General features: G+C 42.5%; 1 long non-coding RNA gene across 1 annotated transcript; it reads right to left on the bottom strand.

The window, feature by feature from the left end:
- Positions 1 to 1,198: 1,198 nt before the first annotated feature.
- Positions 1,199 to 17,858, bottom strand: LOC140528774 (uncharacterized). Its single transcript, XR_011975294.1, has 5 exons — positions 17,019 to 17,858; positions 16,248 to 16,373; positions 15,108 to 15,165; positions 1,391 to 1,439; positions 1,199 to 1,309 (listed from the first exon to the last, which is right to left on the bottom strand). It is a non-coding gene; the product is annotated as an uncharacterized lncRNA (long non-coding RNA).
- Positions 17,859 to 18,800: the final 942 nt, after the last annotated feature.

The following is an 18,800-nucleotide window of genomic DNA, read 5'->3' as shown; positions in this document are numbered from 1 at the left end:
CAGAGTTTGGATCCAGCCTCAGACGCTGACTAGCTGTGTGACCCTGGGCAAGTCACTTCACCTGTTTGCCTCAGTTTCCTCATCTGTAAAATGATCTGGAGAAGGAAATGGCAAACCACTCCTGTATCTTGGAATCAGACACAACTAAAATGACCCAAGTCTACCTCACTGGCTGTGAGAACCATATGAAATCTTGACTTTAAAGCATACTGGAAGCCTCCAAGTGCTCTATCAATGTCAGCCATCACCCATGCATATCTATTATTGCCTCTCACAGACTAGCTTCCTTTTACATAATAGAACTGTTCCAGATGAGTTGAGTACTGATAGCATTTTTGTAACTTCAATCCTAGTGAAATCTTTTGAATTTCTAAAATGGAGATCACGTATTACTGCGCCATAAAAAATGATGACTATGCATAATGTAGTCCATAATGTAGTAATGTAGTCCTATGCATTATGTAGTCCTTTAACATTTGCCAAGTATTTTACCAATATCATCTCATTTGATCTTCACATCAACTCTGGGAAGCAGGCTCTATTATTTCTCATTTTACAATTGAGGAAACTGAGGCAGAGAGCAGTGAACTGTCTTGTCCAGGATAGTGCAACTAGTACGTGTCTAAAGCAAAATTTGTTTGTTTATTTTTACAAGTATGTGTAGTCAAGCAAAATAAATTTTCCAAAATGGCCACCCCAATTCAAATTCTGTATATTAAGAGGAGGATAACATGCTGTATTATAAGTCCTCCAGGATCATGCTTGGTCCTTTTGATAATCAGAGATTTTTATGTCTTTCGAAGTTGTTTATCTCCAGGCCCTTCTTGTTTCACTTTGTATCAGTTCATACAAGTCTTCCCAGGTTTGTCCAAAACCATTCTCTTTACTCTTTCTTATAGCACAATAGTTTTCCATTACATTCATATGTCATCATTTGCTCAGCCAGTCACCAACTGATGGGAAGCCCTCACTTTCCAGTACTTTGATACCCTCACAGAGCTGCTTATAAATATTTTTTACATAGGGATCCTTTTCCTGAGGCAAGATTTGAACTCAGGTCTTCCTGACTTCAAATCCAGCACAGTAACTACTGTGTCACCTGACTGAAAGCTGAGAGAAGCATGGGAAGACATTTCTGAACTGATGCAGGAAAACACTAAACTCAATATCACAATATAAATAGGAATAACAAACAGTAACTGCCATGTTCAAATAAGAGCATTGAAACTGAAGTCAAGCAAAACTGGATTCCTGTCCTTCCTAATAACTTACCTGATTTCTGGAGAGAGGTACCATCCACTTCTAAGACCTAGGATCGAAGGATCAGAGTGGTTTTTAAGGGTATCAGGAAAACTCCCCCAACTTTCTAGTTCATTCTCAACCTACTTACCATTGCCAGGAATTCCAGCCTTCAAGATTAATTCCTTGGACTTAAACGTCTTGAAACACAAATAGACAAAAAGAATGGTGTCATATGGAGCCTTATCAGTCATTTATACTTCAGTGTGAATGAGCTTATCAGATTCTTTCCTAAGATAAGCTTCAGTAGGAAGAGATAATCTGAGGAAACCCAGTGGGAGGCATCCATCTATCAACAAGCCTTTATTCAGGGTTTACTAAGTACCAGGTACTATGCTAAAGCCTTGAGGCCACAAAGAAGAAGTAAAAGCAGAACTTGGAGTTTGGAGGATTGGAGAAGAGTGTAGAAAATGAGATGGTGAGCAATCTGTAACTACACCTAAAGAGTTATTAAAGGACTTATACCCTTTGACCCAGCAATATCACTACTAGGTCTGTTTCCCGAGATGATTACAGAAAAAGGAAAAGAGCCTTTATGTTCTAAAATGTTTACAGCAGCTCTCTTTGTGGTGGCCAAGAACTGGAAACTTCAGGGATGCCCATCAATTGTGGAATGGGCTGAACAAGCTATATGATAGTAATGGAAAACGACAGTGCTATAAGAAATGATGAGCTTGATGCTCTTAGAAAAACATGGATAGACTTGCACAAAATAATGAAGAGCAAAACGAGAACCAAGAGAAAATGTTGGATATGGTAACGGCAAAATTGCTTTAAGAACAACTTTAATGGAATAAGTCATTTTGACTATTATAAATACCCAAATTAACTAAAAAGGATGCTATCTGCATCCAGAGAGAGAATTGATAAATAGATATGTAGAATGATTTTACATACATACATACATACATACATACATACATATGTTTATGTCTAATGGTAGCCACTTTGGGAGGCAGAAAAAAAGGAAAAAAAGAAATTTACACAATAACTTTATTATATATTTAAAAGAATTATCAAATTGTATATAATAGATTTGCAGCTTCATTTATAATCATTTTTTTCTATTCCACTATGTTATGGAAATGCTTGTTTCATTTCTTAAGTTCAGAAGAAAAATTTTTTTAAAAGATGAAAATGAGTGCCCCAAAAGAACTCAGCTTTTCTTCCATTTTCTCTAGAGTTGATCTACACAAATTATCAATGACTATTCCTAATAATGGCTAGAATTTAAGTAGCCCTTCAAGGTTTGCAAAGCACTTTACATGTGTTAATTCAATTGATCATCACAATAACCCTGAAAGAATAGATGCTATTATTGTCCCCAACTTACAGATGAGGAAACTGAGGCAAAGAGAGGTTAAGCTCAGGGTCACACAACTAGCAAGTGTTGGGCAGCTAGGTGGTGTAATAGACAAAGAGCCTGGCCTGAAGTCAGCAAAAATTGTGTTCAAATTCAGCCTCAGACCCTTACTAGCTGTGTGACCTGAGCAAGTCACTTAACCCTTTTTGCCTCAGTTTCCTCATCTGTAAATTGAGCTGGGAAGGAAATTGCAAACCACTCCAGTATGTTGGTCAAGAAAGCCCCAAAAAGGGTCATGGAGATTTAGACACAACTAAAAAATGAATGAGATGACCACAGCACCCAACAACACATGATAAATACATGACAGGCAGGATAGTAAGAATTGGCATTTCTATGTCTAGTGCTAGGTTTACAAGCTACTTGTTGGGATCAAGTGCCCACAAGGTTTTTCTGAAAGGTAAGCAATATAGGAATTATCACGGCCATTTTACAGATGAGGAAACTGAGGCTCAAATAAGTAAAAGGACCTGCCCAAGGCCACACAGTTAGGAAGTATCAGAGTTAGCATCTTGCCTGACTCCATGTCTAGCCCTCTTTCACTTAATTTTAAGCTACTTCATTTTAAGTCACTTAAGTTACCTCTGTCTGAAATGTAATGCATTATTTCATAGCAATGTTCCACAAAAATACTATGGGAAGGCCACATCCCAGTCCTTCCCAGACTGTGTTTCCTTTCCCCATCATCTTCCTCATTCTCCTCCCACTGAAAATTGGACTCCTGGGACCCTGGGCTCTGATAGCCTTTGTCTCATCTTGCTCTGAAACCAAGTTAGCCTTCACTTCCCAAGTCATTCACAAGTCTCCCACAGCCTGATCCGATCCCCTTTCAAAGTCTTTATATTTTCTTCTCTTATTAGAATATAAGCTCTTTGAGGGGAGAAATTGTCTTGCTTACTTGTATTTATATCACAAGCAGAACAGTGTGCTTTGCACACAGAAAGCATTTTTGTTGTGGTTGTTGAATAATTTTCAATTGAGCTTGACTCTCTGTGACCCCATTGGGGGTTTTCTTGGCAAAGATACTGGAGTGGTTTGCCATTTCCTTCTCCAGCTCATTTTACAGAGGCAGAAACTGAGGCCAACAGGGTTAAGACTTGCCCAGGGTCACACAGTTAATTAAGGTCTGAGGCCAGATTTGAACTCAGCAAGATGAGTCTTCCTGACTTCAATTGATCCTCACAATAACCCTGAAAGACAGATGCTATTATTGTCCCCAATTTACAGATGAGGACACTGAGGCCAGAGAGGTTAAGCTCAGGGTCACACAACTAGCAAGTGCTGGGCAGGTAGGTGGCATAATAGATAGAGACCCTGGCCCAAAGTCAGGTCCAATGCTCTATCCACTGCCCAGAAAGCATTTAACAAATACTTTTGTATTCAGTCATTCACTCATTCATTCAGTATAAAGAACAAGGAATGGTCATTACCAAGTGGGAAGATGAGGGAAAGTTTTGGGGAGGAGAGAGCATTTGATTGGTCTTTGAAGAATGGATAAGAATTCAGCATGCAAGGAGAGCATTCCAGGTACAGGGAACAGCACGAGCAAAGATACTGAGACAGGAAAGTATAAGACATGTTAGACGGCAAAAAGTGGTTCTGTTAGGATGGATCATTGAGTATGTGTAGAGGAGACATATAGAAGAAAGTTGAAGAGGCAGAACACCACCCGATCATAGAAAGCCTTGAATGCCAGGCAAAGAAGTCTGAGATTTACTCAGGAAACAATAAACAAAGATTTTCAAATGGCAGATGTTACTGTATCTAAACTAATACAAATTCACACATACACACCCCCCCTCCTTGCCCACTTCCCACCCTTCGTGATTCCAATCATGGAAAGCTTTTGGCAGCCTCTCAGAACCACCTCTCATCATACCACTTAGGAAAACTGAGGCACAGAGAAACAGACCATGTTGCCCAGGGCCACAAAGCACACCAGGATGTTACTATGTTACCTCTTCTTATTACCACTAATGTTCCCCTTTTTCCAGCTGAGACATGGGAGAACCAGCAACATTGAAAGGCGTTAACAATTTGTTTCAAGAAGGGAGCACCTGTTTATTAAGTGTTACTATGTGAAATATGCTGTCCTGAGCAGTATATACATATTATCTCATTTAATTTTTTATTGTTTGAATTTGTTATCTCATTTGATTTTTTGACCACAGTCCTAGGAGATAAGTGCTATTTTTATCCCTGTTTTATAGATGCAGAAACTGGGCAAACAGGGTTAAGTGACTTGCCCAGCGTCACACAGCTAGTAAGTGTCTGAGGCTAAATTTGAACTCAGGTCCTCCTGACTCCAGGCCCAGCGCTCTGTGCACTGTGGTGCCACCTAGCTGCCACCTGTTTTGTAAGATGTGCCTATTTCTTTAAAGATATCTATAATCATATGAAAAAATACTCTAAATCACTTTTGATTAGAGAGATGCAAATCAAAGCAACTCTGAGGAACCGCATCACACCTATTAGATTGGCAAACATGACAGAACAGGAAAATGATAAATGTTGGAGAGGATGTGGGAGAATTGGAACCCTGATTCATTGTTGGTGGAGCTGTGAGCTCATTAAACCATTCTGGAGAGCAGTTTGGAACTATGCCCAAAGGGCTACAAAAATGTGCATACCCTTTGACCCAGCAATATCGCTTCTAGGACTGTATCCCCAAGAGATCATAAAAATGGGAAAGGGCCCCACATGCACAAAAATATTTATAGCAGTACTCCAGCAAAAACTGGAAATCAAGGGGATGCCCATCAACTGGGGAATGGCTGAATAAATTGTGGTATATGAATGTAATGGAATACTATTGTGCTATAAGAAATGATGAACAGGAGGACTTCAGGGAGGCCTGGAAGGACTTATATGATCTGATACTGAGTGAAAGGAGCAGAACCAGGAGAAATTTGTGCACAGCAACGACCACAGTGTGTGAGTTTTTTCTGGTAGACCTGGATCTTCATAGCAATGCAAGGACATAAAAAAAAATCCCAATGGTCTTCTAAAGCAAAATGCCTTCCACATTCAGAGAAAGAACTATGGAATTCATTCTCAGAATGTAGCAGATCATTTGTGTGTGTATGCGTGTGTGTGTGTGTGTGTGTGCATTATGTTTTGGTTTTTTATATGATTTCTCCCATTTATTTTAGTTCTACACAGCATGACTATAGTGAAAATGTATTCAGTAGGAATGTATGTGTAGATCCTATATAGAATTGTATGCCATCTTGGGGAGGGAGGGGAGTGATGGGCGGGGTAGGTAGGGGAAAAAAATCTAAGTTTTATGGTAGTGATTGTAGAACATTAAAAATAAATAAAATGAATATATTAAAAAATAAAAATAAAATAAAATAAAAGGTTTGCCTATCTCTGAGGTAAAAATGTTCACACTGAAAATTTATCAGCTCCAGAAAGAATTGGGACTAAGGGCCCTTCCATCTTTAAAACAGTGATCTTGAGTTTGAGTCATACTACCTGGGCTTGCATCCTAGCTCTGTTAATTACTTAGCTGTGTGACTTTGGGAAAGTCCTTTCCCTCTCAGGGCCTCAGCTTTCTCCTCTGTCAAATGAGTGGAGAAGCAGACTGATCAATTGTTTTGAGATCCTTTACAGTCCTAAATTCAATGATCCAGATTCAGAAAACTTAGGTTTGGAGGCTACATCTGCTACTCATTCGTTTCATATCCTTGAAATCATAACACACCTTCTCTGGGTCATACTCCTCTCTTCTATACAGGAATGGGCTGGGACAGATAACCTCTAAGATTTCCTCCTACTCAAAATACTGTGATACTTATGATCTAGAATCAGGAGACTTGGGTTTGAATCCTGGCTCTATGACTTTGAACAGATCAAATCTTGTGCCTCAGTTTCCCCCTCTGTAAAATAAGAAGGTTGAATGTCATAATCTCTAAGTGTATTAAGCTAATCTCAGTAGCCTTGGGCTCTGCTAAATTATTTGTCTGTGTGACCTTGGACAAGTCACTAGGCTTCAATTACCTCTCCTAAAATAAGGGAGGGAAGAGGGATGTGACAACCTCTGAAGTCCCCTCCACTCTAAACCCATGATATTCACTAATAAAGAGGCAACTGTGCATACAGACAACCTTCTTCACAAACTCAGAGCAGGGAGAGGCCTTCCCTACCCCACCTCCTCCCTACCCAAATATGAACCCCCAGACGCTGAGGACCAGTGCTGCCGCTCTCCCACCAAACCAAGCTGGACTGCACAAATACAGCTCTGGAGGATAAATCACCCCGATCGCAGGAGGCATTTCTAAACATGTCCTCCAGCCAGAATTTATGGCTATTAGCTCTCAGAAAAGCCAGTTACAGAAAACAAAATAGAAAGCCTGTATCGATTGGTTTGAGGTTGACAGCCCTCAATACAAGGAGAAGAGAAAGCCTTTCCTTTAGGGCCCCTCCCCATCCACTGGCCTTTCTGGCCAAAACCCCCAATCCTTGCTTCAGGGTTAGTGTGTAGGAGACTAGGCAAACCAAGGGATCAGCTCAGGACCATATAGACCACAGCCTAGGGATTTGTTTTTCCTGGCATTCTTTTAGGAAAGAGAGAGAAAGGACCTAAAAAGTCCCTGAAACATCAGATTGCCTTTAGGATAGTCAGAATGGCCAGTCCCCAAGGGGAGACGTGGGCTGCCCATAGTAGGGACACCCTGGTGTAGACAAACATGATTTTCCCCTTGTTTTTTAACCAGTATGTCTCCTTGAGTATCCCAGCATGCAGGGCTCTTGATTAGAAAATGAAGGGGCTGATCTCATCCCTCGTGAGTTGTGCCACTTACTGCTCCATCACTGAGCTGGACAAACTGAGTTTGAAGTCAGGGAATCTCAGCTGGAATTCCACCTGTCTAACTTTGGACAACTTAATTGGAAAATTAAGGGAACTGGGAAACAACCTTGGGAAAGTCTCTGGGCACCTCTGTGTGCCTCAGTTTCCTCATCTGAGACTTAATGACCTCCCAAAGTCCCTTCTGACTCTCCATTTCTGATCTTATGTTCCTGATTTCCTTTCCCTTTCCACTCTCTGATCCCCAATGCCTGACATAATATTAACATTGATAATAAAATCTTTCCCATTTCTGTCAAACTTTCTCTGTCCAGGATCCTCTTCCCTTCCCCCTTCCCTTCCCTCCTCCCACACACTCATTTGAAACTTATGATAAACTTTAGAACAGCACAGGGCAAATTATACTTGAAGCCTCTGGGAGGAAAGGGCTTGCTAAGCACATTACCAGTGTAAACAAGATTACAGAGAGAGTGTTTGGCCTACTTAAGAGAAGGAGGTCTTGTCAAGAGCTCTTAAAATGACTCCCTCTTCTCCCAGTCAGCCACCAAACAGCCAATGGTACTGAGCCAAGGAAACAAGTTCTGAGCACCCTACTATGTGAGGCACCAAAGAGACAAGATTTTGTATAAGACACAATATGAGTCTGGTGACTGCCGAACTCTACCTGTCCCTCAAGGAGTTCAAAGTGCAGTTGTCACTCACTAGCTGTATGACACTGAGCAGTCATTTCTTCTCCCTGAGCCTCAGCTTCCTTTTTTGGTGGTTTGGTTTGAGGATCGCTAAAGGTGATCCTTTCCAACTCTGACATTCTACAGTTCTGCTGTCCAGTCTCAAGATGACAATCTATGTTCTAAAATTCCCTCTTCTAAGGTCCCTTCCACCTCAGACATTCAATGTCCTATAATCTGTTCCACTTTCAACATCTTCATGGTTCTAGGCCTGGTCAGATGAACAGTCAGAGCTGAGTTCTCCTTCTACTAAAATCCCATTCCAATAACCCCAGGGAAAAACTAAACAATGCTTGGACAGTGGGCAAAGGGGTCTCAGGGTCCCTGATCAACCACCTGGAGATGCCCCAGGTCTAGACCCCAATAGTCTTCACTGGTGTTGTGGGAATGAGGAGGGTTAACCAACATCTCTCCAATTCTAGTAGTACTCTACTCCACAACAGGCATCCGATCTCTTAGGGTCTCTTAAGATCTGACATTTTATGTTCTAAGACCCATCTTTTCCTCCTCTTTACCCCATATCTAACACTTTGTGTTCTAAGGTTCCTTCCAGCTTTGCCATCCTCTGCTCTAAGCTCCCTCCACCCTCCAACATTCTCTATTCTAAACTCTCTCCAAACTTTGACATTCTCTGTTCTAAGCTCCTTCCCAGTGCTGATATCCTCTGTTCTAAGCTCTCTTTCAGCTCTAGAGCCTACCTAGAGCTGTCTTACCTATGAAATGTATAATGTATAAAAAGTTAACCAACAGATTCCACATACCAAGCACTGGATACATCTTATCGCTCACACCTGGAATCTCAGAAGAAGGAGCAATCTATCTCAGTGGGGATAGACAGGGAATGTCTCACAGAGATCAGGGACCTGAGCTGGACTTTGAAGGATGAGTAAGATTTAGCTGGGCAGAGGGAAAGGTGGGGGGGAGGGGCACTGCATGAGTCAGAGTATTGAGGTGGGAATGTGCTTGGTGTGTTGGTGGTGGTGGTAGTGGAGATGGTGGTGGGGGTGGTGTGTGTGTGTGTGTGTGTGTGTGTGTGTGTGTGTGTGTGTGTCTGCACGCACAATATGAGTCTGGTTTGGGGTAGGGTGGGAAAAGGGAGCTGGCAGAAGGGCACATGACCATCTATGCTGGAATTGGGACACACGAATATGTTACTATTCTGTACATATCTTATAAATGTATGTTTATATTCCTGTTGTCTGTCCATTAAAATATAAGATCCTTAAGGCCAAAGACCAGCTTTTAAATAGTTTCTACCAAGTTTTAAATTTTTAAGTTTTAAATAGTTCCTACCAAAGTAGCATGGTGATTGGCACATGACCAACCCCTCTTGAATCCTGACCTATACTTTCCCTGGGCTTGAAAGTGAGCATTGGCTACAGTGAGAAGTCCTGGCTTCAAATCTTGCCTGTGTATCCTTGGGCAAACCACTTTACTTCCCTGGGCCTCAGTTTCCTCATCTGTAAAATTCGAGGGTTTGACTAGATAGTCTGAGGTCCCTTCTAGCTCTGACTCTATGACCCAAACCTATTAAGGGCATAAGCACACTTTTTGCTTTTCTAGGACTCAGTTTCCTCAGCTGTAAAATGGTTAGGAAATCTGGAAGCACGATTTATATCAAGGTACGCTCTTATTCTCTCTAGATCTTGCTTTCTGGTCTGCCCTCCAGGTGTGGAGCTCAGGCTGCCCCACCCAGGCGCTGATTGCAGCCCTCTGTGGTTACTTTGGGAAGAAAGGAAACTTCCTCCCTAGATCTCCAGGGTCCATCCCTTGGCTCCAGGCTGTCTTGTCCTGACCTTGCAGTACGCCTCTCTCTAATCTCAAGGATCCTTATCTCTTCATTCAAGAACGTCCAAAGAGCTTCTTTCTACTTGGCAACTTTGCCCAGCTGGTGTACTTGAAAGTAACCAAACTGTATTTCTTTTTTTAAACTGTATTCCATAACTCAGGCTTCTCACGAGTTCAGAGTGTTCTCTCCTCCCCAGCCCAAGGTCTCATTCATTTAAACCATGAGATTTCATTGTGCAAATCTCCCCTTCAGTACTAACTGCTTCTGGAATCCTGGGCAACTCAGTTTTCTCATCTGCAAAATGGGAGCGAGAGATAGGGTGGTATAACGGGCAGGGTCAACCTTACTGTTTCCTTCTTATTCATACTGGCCATGTGATGCTGACCAAATCACTTAACCTCTCACTATCTCCAAGAAATACCCTAGATGATGTCACCAACTATTGGCCAGTCTGTATCACTGCAGAACATATGCCCATCAGGATTTCCTCACAGGGATGACCTCTTAGGTCAAAACTCAAGCAAACAAATCAACCTAGGAAGTCAGAGACAGAAGGATGAGAGGAGTAGAGAGTTAGAGCTGGAGAAGGCCTTAGAGGTCACTGCCCAGCCAATAGAGGTTAGGCAGCCTCTAGCGCTATGCACTGTGCTAAATGTGGGGGGTACAAGGACGAAAGGAAAACAATCACTGCCCTCATGGAGACAACTCATAGAAACACATAGAAAATGAAGGCCAGGCAGTCTGGGGAGAAAGTCCACTCAGCCCCTTGTTTGACAGATGTGGAAATGAGACTCACCAGAGAAATTAAGTGGCATGCCCACATTTAGTCACACAGCTACTTAGTTCCCCTATCTAGCCTCAGTCTCCTCCTGCAGAACCAGTCCTAAACAGTGGTGGGATACTGGATTTGGAGTCAGGAAGACCTGAGTTCAAATCCTGCCCTTGATAGCTATAGCCGTGAAACCCTGGGCAAGCACCTTTACCTCTCTGGGCCTCAGCTGCCTGATCTGTAAAATGAGAGGATTAAACTAGATGGCCTCTGAAGTTCCTTCTAGCTCTAAATTTTAGATTCAAAGTGTATTAAGGTCATAAGAGCATTTTCGGATAATCATTTCACTTTTCTGGGACTTGGTTTCCTCAGCTGTAAAACTAGGGGGTTAGATCAGATAACCTGAGTCCAGGATCACACAACTAGTGTCTAAGGTGTGCCAGATCTTCCTTACTCTATGTACAGGGCCCTATCCCTAATACCACACAACCCCTCAGATCCTGGCCACTGTCTGGACAGGTCCTTGTGCCAGCCCTGTAGGTACCAAAGGGGAGTCATTAACACCAAGTTTATTTGGCTCCTGAAACCCAGGGCAGCCATGGTGCATGAGGAGTCTAAGACCTTGCATTTCCTCCCATGGGCCCAGATCCAGTCCTCTTCCCCTCCCAGCCTTCATCGGAGAACCAAAGTAGCAACATAGAAACAAAGCAATCAAGGCTCCTGTGTCCACTTTTAACGTCCTCGCTTCCCCTTTTGGTTACAGTGCCTGTCAAGAGCCCTCAGCTCCCCCATGCCTATCCCTCTTACAATGCCATTCTGTTCTCCAACCTTCCCTGATGGAAACAGAGTAGCAGATGGAGCAGCGGGCACCAGTGCCCACACAGGAACCAGGACCCACACTGACGTGAGCAACTCTGGACTCCGGAGATCTCGTTTCCTTAATCACAAAATGTTACAAGGAAACAAAAAGAGATGGATTTAGATTTTGCCACTTGCTTCCCAGGGAAATGGAACCCCAGGGCTGGGGTTAGGGGGTGGGGGAGGAGACAGAATCCACCTGCAGATACTAGGACCCATGGGGGTATACTTAAAATTCAGAACTGGGTCACTGGCTTTGCAAATGGATATATAACTTAGATCTCAAGAGATGGGTTCCAAGTAGCTTCACTCATAGGATTATGGATCCAGGGCTGAAAGGGACCTCAGAAGCCCAAACCCTCCTTTTACAGATGAGGAAAGTGAGGCAAATGGGTTAAATGAACTGCTGGTAAATTTCAGAGCTATGAGGGATATGATGAGGCCCTCTTTTACCCAGTCTAATGCCATTCTGAAGAGCAGTTGGGTAGAAGAAAGGCAGAAGGGGTGACCCTAAAAGTAGGCATGTTTGAATGAGGATGGTGTCCATGAAGCTAGACATACACATTTAGAAGAGGTGAGTTGGGCAGATAAACTTGCTCCACCAATGGTGAATTCCAAAGCCTTTGTTTCTTGGAAAGAGCATTTTTTTCCCTCTACTCCACTCCCCCCCCCCCATTCATTTTCCTTAGGAATTCCAATGAATCAGCAGGAATCAATCAGTAAGTATTTACTAAGGACCTACTAAGTGCCAGGCATTGGGAATATGAATAAAAGAAATAATAACCCCTGCTCTCAAGGACCTTAGTGGGGGGAAGACAATATGCAGAGATCCACGTACACGTAAGATATGGGTCAGGTAGATGGGAGATCACGTCAGAGATAGAAGACATCAGAAAGTGGGATTTGAGGAAGGCCAGTGAATTCATGAGGCAGAGATGAGGAATGAGAGTATTCCAGGGAAAAAGCAAATACAAAGTCTCAGAAGTGGGAGATGCACTGCTGGGTTCAAGGGATAGCAAAAAGGCCGGTGTTGTTGAGTTCAGAGTATGTGGAGGGGGGAGGAAGCTTAAGAATACTGCAAAGAGAGAAGGGCCAAATGTGAAGGGCTCTAAAAACAGAGGGAACCACTGAAATCTGTGGAGTAGGGAAGTACCATAGTCAGATATCTGCTTAGGAAAATTTAGTGACTGACTGGTGGAAGGACTGGAAAGGGGTGAGACTAGAGGCAGGAACCTGCCCCCCTCCCCAGTAGGTGAGGTGATGAGAGTCTGCACCGGATTGGGGGGGGGGGGCGGTGTCAGGAGAGATGGTGCCAAGGTGACCTTGACTAGCCTTGGCAACAGCTCTGACATGGAGGGTGAGAGAGGGAGGAATCCAGGATGACTACTGGGCTGGAAGCCTGAGGAGGATGGTGCCCTCTACAGTCACAGGGAAGGCAGGAGGGTTTTGGGGGAAAGTTTTAGTCATGAAGTCTAAGACATCTACAGGACATACAGTTCAAGATGGTGATAAGAGTCTGGGGGTCGACAATGACCATTCTCTTCTAAGGTTATAAATACAGCAGGCCCAGGGAAGGATTTGTTGGTGGCCTCGAAGCAAGTAGGGAGGACTTAACTGACTGCCTTCACATGATGTGTTGCCCAGTGCCAGGCATAGAGTATGACACTTCATGTGCATATGTGTGTGTGAGTGTGTGTATGTATGGGTGAGTATGTGTATTGTGTGATGTGTGTGAGTGTATATATGTAAGTGTGTGTGAGTGTGTGTGAGTGAGTGTATGTGTGTGTTGCCACACATTGATGTAAGGAATATGGCATCTGAATTTCTGAATTAAACCCCAAATATAGTGAGGTTTAGGGTCTTGCTTTTCCCCAGCCCTTCCCCCTGTCTCCATCTCTAAGAACACTTAGGGCATCCAGTGGATTACACTTGATTTTAGAACAGGATTATCTATTGATGCTTAATAAGCACATTTAGTTACTAAGCTCAGGAAAATCTGAATTCCAATTGGACCTCAGACACTTTCTAGCCTGGTGACCCAAGGCAAGTAATTTAACTTCTGTTTGCCTCAGTTGCCTCATCTGTAAAATGAGGGGCTTGGACTTGACAGTCTGTAAGGGTCTCTTCTGGATCTCAGTCTGTGATTCATTGAATTGAATTGAAATTAATTGGGCTAAATTGAATCTATTACAGTAGGACTAGAGCTAGAAAGTGGGACTTTGCTCAAGAGGACACGCAAAGAATTGTCTAATAAAACAGCACATTTAATGAGAACCTACTGTTGTGTACTATCATTACTGCAGCAGCTCAGTCATTTCCAGTTCTCTGTGTCCAACTCTTCATGAGCCCATTTGGGGTTCTTATTGGTAGAAGTACTGGAGTGGTTTGTCATGTCCTTCTCCAACTCATTTTACAGATGAGGAAACTGAGGCAAATGGGGTTAAGTGATTTACCCAACTAGTAAGTATCTGAGGTTGGATTTGAACTCATGAAGATGAGTCTTCCTTACTGGAGGTCCCATGTTCTGTGCTCTCTGGTGCCACCTAGCTGCCCCATTAGTATCATGTAAATGCCTATTCATAGATCTACCTCAGTGATACTAGAGAAGTCAGTTAGGATCCTTTCCAATATGAATAACCAATATTGGTGAAAGCCTGGATACTTTTCAAAGTCCTTCCACATATAAAATTTCTTCTGAACCTGGAGGGCAGCATAATACTAGTGGGAAGTGTTTTGGTCACTTTAGCTGACATCTAAAAGGGACCTGAAGCATCATCTGGTTAAATCCTCTCATTTTACAGAGAAAGAAACTGAGGCCCTTACAGGGAAGATAACTTCCTAAGGTCACAACGAGGACAAAGAGACAAAGTTGAGATTTGAATCCAGGCTATCGGATTCTAAATTCAATATTTTTCCCCTCTAGAGGCATAGTGGCTCAGTGAATAGAACTCCAGACTTGGAGTCAGGATGACCTCAGTTCAAATCCAGCCTCAGACATTTAATAGCTATGTGACCCTGGGCAAGTCACTTAACCTGTTTGCCTCAGTTTCTTCATCACTAAAATGAGCTGGAGAAGGATTTTACATATATACAGGCTTGTATCTAATGATAGCCATCTCTAGGGTGGAAGGGGCTAAGGGGAGAGGGAAGAAAGAAAAAAAAGAAATTTACATGATAACTTTATTATGTACTTAAAAAGAATAGCAAGTTGTGCGTAATAAAGTTGCAGTTTCACATACAATCATCTTTTTTATTTTATTATGTTATTGAAATGCTCGTTTTATTTCATAAATTAAAAATAATATTTTTAAAAGAAGGAAATGGCAAACTACTCCAGTAGCTTTGCCAAGGAAACCCAAATGGGGTCATGGAGAGTCAGAGACAACTTAAATGATTGAACAACAGAGGAAACTACGAGGTTCAGTGGATGGAATATTGTGCTTGGAGTCAGACAGAACTGAGTTCAAGTCTAGCCTCAGACATTTACTTACCTTCATTGTCACAGGGGATATCCTCACCTGGAGTTAATCCTCTATCCCAAAGAAATATCTGGTGTAAAAAAAAATAGAGATGATAATAATAACACACTTTTGGTATCTATGTCACGATGTTATTGTGAAGTTGTCATGGGGGAATGGATGTAAAGGATTAAGTCAGCCATTTTCAGTATTTATTTGTGAGATTTGTGGCAATTTGTGAGGTAGGTAGGTTGACTTTTAGGACCATAGAGCCAGAGCTGGAAAGGACAACTGCAGGGGTCATCTAATCCAGCCCCATTTTACAGATAAGGAAACTGAGGTCCAAGGAGGCTACAAGATTTGCTTTGGATCACAGTCACTGGCATGCAGTAGTTGCTTAATAAATGCTTATTCACTGACTGACTTGCCCAAGGTCACTCAGTAAGTAGTTGCTGCAGGGTAGATGAGTATTATTCTCCTTTGATAGATAAGGAAACTGAGATCTAGAGCTACCAAGGGACAGATACCTTAATATTTTAAAGATTGATTAACCCATCAATACAAATCACAAGCTACCTGTGAAATTCTTGTCCCCAATTCCCATAAATTCTCTGCAAGAAATCATAACATTGTAGATTTAGAGCTGGAAGAAACATCAGAAGCTATCTGGTCCAGTCCCTCTCATATTTACAGATGAGAAAACTGACGTAACTCACTGAAGTGACAGAAATAGAATTTGAACTCAGGTCCTTTGATTTCAGTTCCCATCTTTCCTTCCACTGTTTTATTGATGCTTCTCAAGACATTTAGGTGAAAGGGGATTGGGGAGGAAGCTTATTCTCTAGGTGAGACAGCATGTTACCCCCTGTCCCTAATGCTAGCACCTTGGAGAAAAGGTTCATTGACCCTGGATTATTCATGGTTCTCTCCAGCTGTACTTCCTTGAGTTCTTGGAACATTCCATGGCCACCAGTACGCAATGGTTATTCTACACTCTGCAGTGGCTGGCCTTCCCTCTCCTTATTCAGCTGCCAAAGTAATTTCCCTAGATTTTGGGTCTGACCATGTCACTCCCATACTCAAGAAACTCTAGTGGCTCCCTATCACTTCCAGGATCAAATACAAAATGCTCCATTTGGCATTCAAAGCCTTTCATAGCCCTCCCCCTCTTACCTTTTCATCTTGTTCCCCTACGAGTCCTCTTCAGTCCAGTGACATAGACCTCCTGCCTCTTCCACCCACAAGTCTCCATCTCTTTTCTCTGGGCATTCTCTCTGGCCATTCCTCGTACCTGGAATGCTTTTCCACAGAAATACTGGGAAGTAGGTGCTATTATTATCTCTATTTTCAGATAAGGAAATTTCAATGGAGAGAGGAGGCCACTTGCCCAAGGTCACTAAGCTGGGAAGTGTCTGAGTCAGAATCTGAGCCCAGGTCTTTGAACTCCAAGAATTATACTCCTTCTTCTACACGAACTTTGCACTAGGAGTAAGTGAGATCTGAATTCAAATCCCACTACAAACACTGGCTTTATAGCCTGAGAAAAGTCATTTCACCTCTCACCAACTCGATTTTTTCATCTATAAATTGGGATAATAACAGTCCCTCCCTCCCAGGATTGTTGTGAGGATTAAATGAGATTGTATTTGTAAAATACTTTGCAAATCTTAGAATACTATATAACTTTAAGGTCTTATGATCTCATTGGTTTTCCAAGAATGCCATGAATTTCATTCAGTATACTGTAAGATTTTAGGCATTATATGTAATTGCAGAGAAAAGAAAATGTATAAATAATTTTATTTAGTGTAAATTTTACTTATCCATTATATATTAATAAGGCAGTACCATGTTCAAAACATAAACAAATATGCATGCCTGCAACATGTATGTCCTAACTTCAAAATGCATCAAATCTTGAACTAAAAAAAAATGACTACTCACTCTGGAGAGAAAGTACACATGTGTGAGTCTCCTGCAGAATTGGCAGCTTCACTGGTTCATGAGCTCCAATCCCTACTGGCAAAGAAAACCATACTATAGTTAAAAAGGTTTGGGAATCATTGCATTGGGAATCATCTTATAGATTCTGCCTCGAGACAGTTAAGTGACATACCGGCTCTAGAGTCTGTGGAAACTTGAGTTCAAATTTGGCCTCAGACACTTGACAATTACTAACTGTGTGACCCTGGGCAAGTCACTTAACCCAATTGCCACACACACACACACACACACACACACACACACACACACACACGATGCTGCCTCCTTGAGGTCCCTTCCAACCCTAACTCTAGGAAGGTATGCCTGAGGTCTCCTCAAAGTTCTTATCTCTATGTCAGGCTACTAAAGGCAGCTGCAAACATGACCATCATCCCCATATACAGGAGTTGTGTGGGCATGTCCTCAGATCACAGATTTAGACCTCAAAGGCCATCTAGCTTAGAGGAAACTGAGGCACAGAGTGGTGAGATCCCACAGGTCTAAGAGAGCCAGGATTTGAACCCAGGTTCTCTGGCTTCCAATCTGTGCTAACCCTAACCTGTCTACCCACACCCATAAGACTCCCTGGGGAAGGAGCCATCCCCTTTCTGAGGAATGTTGGCACTGGGACACAGTCAGCAGGGAGTGACCCTGAAGGGCTCTGGGGACAGCCAGTCCCTGAGATAGTAAACCACAGGTCTTTGTAGGTTGTGTAGAACCAGAATAAACTGTGTTTGTTCTTCTGGAACAAGGGGGAGGCAGATGAGCCTCCTGGACTGAGGGAGCCTGGGTGAAGCAGTAACTATGCCCTTTACTTGAGCCCTTCCCAGGCTCTGGGCCTCAGCCAAAAGTACCTACCTGCAATTCTGCTGCCCAGAACTGTCCTCACCTGGAAAGAATCCAAGGCCCGCTGGTTCCAGCATAGATAAGCAGTGGAACTTGGGACAACACAAAGAGTGACTAAAGGGACAGAGGAGATCACGGGGCTTGGGTTCAGATCTTACTGCTGCTACTTACTACATATACAACCTTGGACAAATTATTTAATTTCTCTTGACCTCAGTCCGTCTTCAGAAAAAAATGATTGGTTGAAATAAAATTGGGTATTTTTAACCTGGAATCTGTGAATATACATACATATATATGTAGAAAGAGAGAGAAAACCATATTTCAATTTCAACATAGTCCTTTTCTTAAGTATTTTATGCATTTAAAAACATTCTTCTAAGCAGGAATCCACAGGCTTCACCAGAGCACCCAAGAGGTCCATGCCACATAAAGGCAAGGACCCTAAGTAGATGTTCTTCATATATTTCAGATACCAGGAATGAAGGGACTGATAACCAGGGACCCTGCCAATGGGTCCCTAAGTGGACTCCACACTCTCTCACTTTCAAAATCTTTTTCTTTTTTAATAGTGGTTAAGTGACTTGTCCAGGTTCGCACAGCTAGAAAGTGTCTGAGGCCAGATTTGAACTTGTCCTCCCAACCCCAGTGCACTATTCACTGTGCTACCTAGCTGCTCCTAAAACTTTTTTCTTAAGAGAGGGAAGTGTTACAAATACAAAGAGGCTGGCTCTAGAGCCAGAAGAGACATGGGCTTGAATCCTGGGCAAATCACTTCGTTTCTAGAGGCCTCAGTTTCCTCATATGTAAAATGGAGATGATAATAACACCTGTAATACCTTATCCCTAGCGTTGGTTTAAGGCTACAGGAAAATAATGTATGAAAAACAAATTGCA

The sequence above is a fragment of the Notamacropus eugenii genome, chromosome 1, assembly GCF_028372415.1.
Source record: "Notamacropus eugenii isolate mMacEug1 chromosome 1, mMacEug1.pri_v2, whole genome shotgun sequence".
Classification (NCBI taxonomy): Eukaryota; Metazoa; Chordata; class Mammalia; order Diprotodontia; family Macropodidae; genus Notamacropus; species Notamacropus eugenii.
The sequence above is the reverse complement of the archived record's forward strand: the minus strand, read 5'-3'. Positions and strand labels throughout refer to the sequence as shown.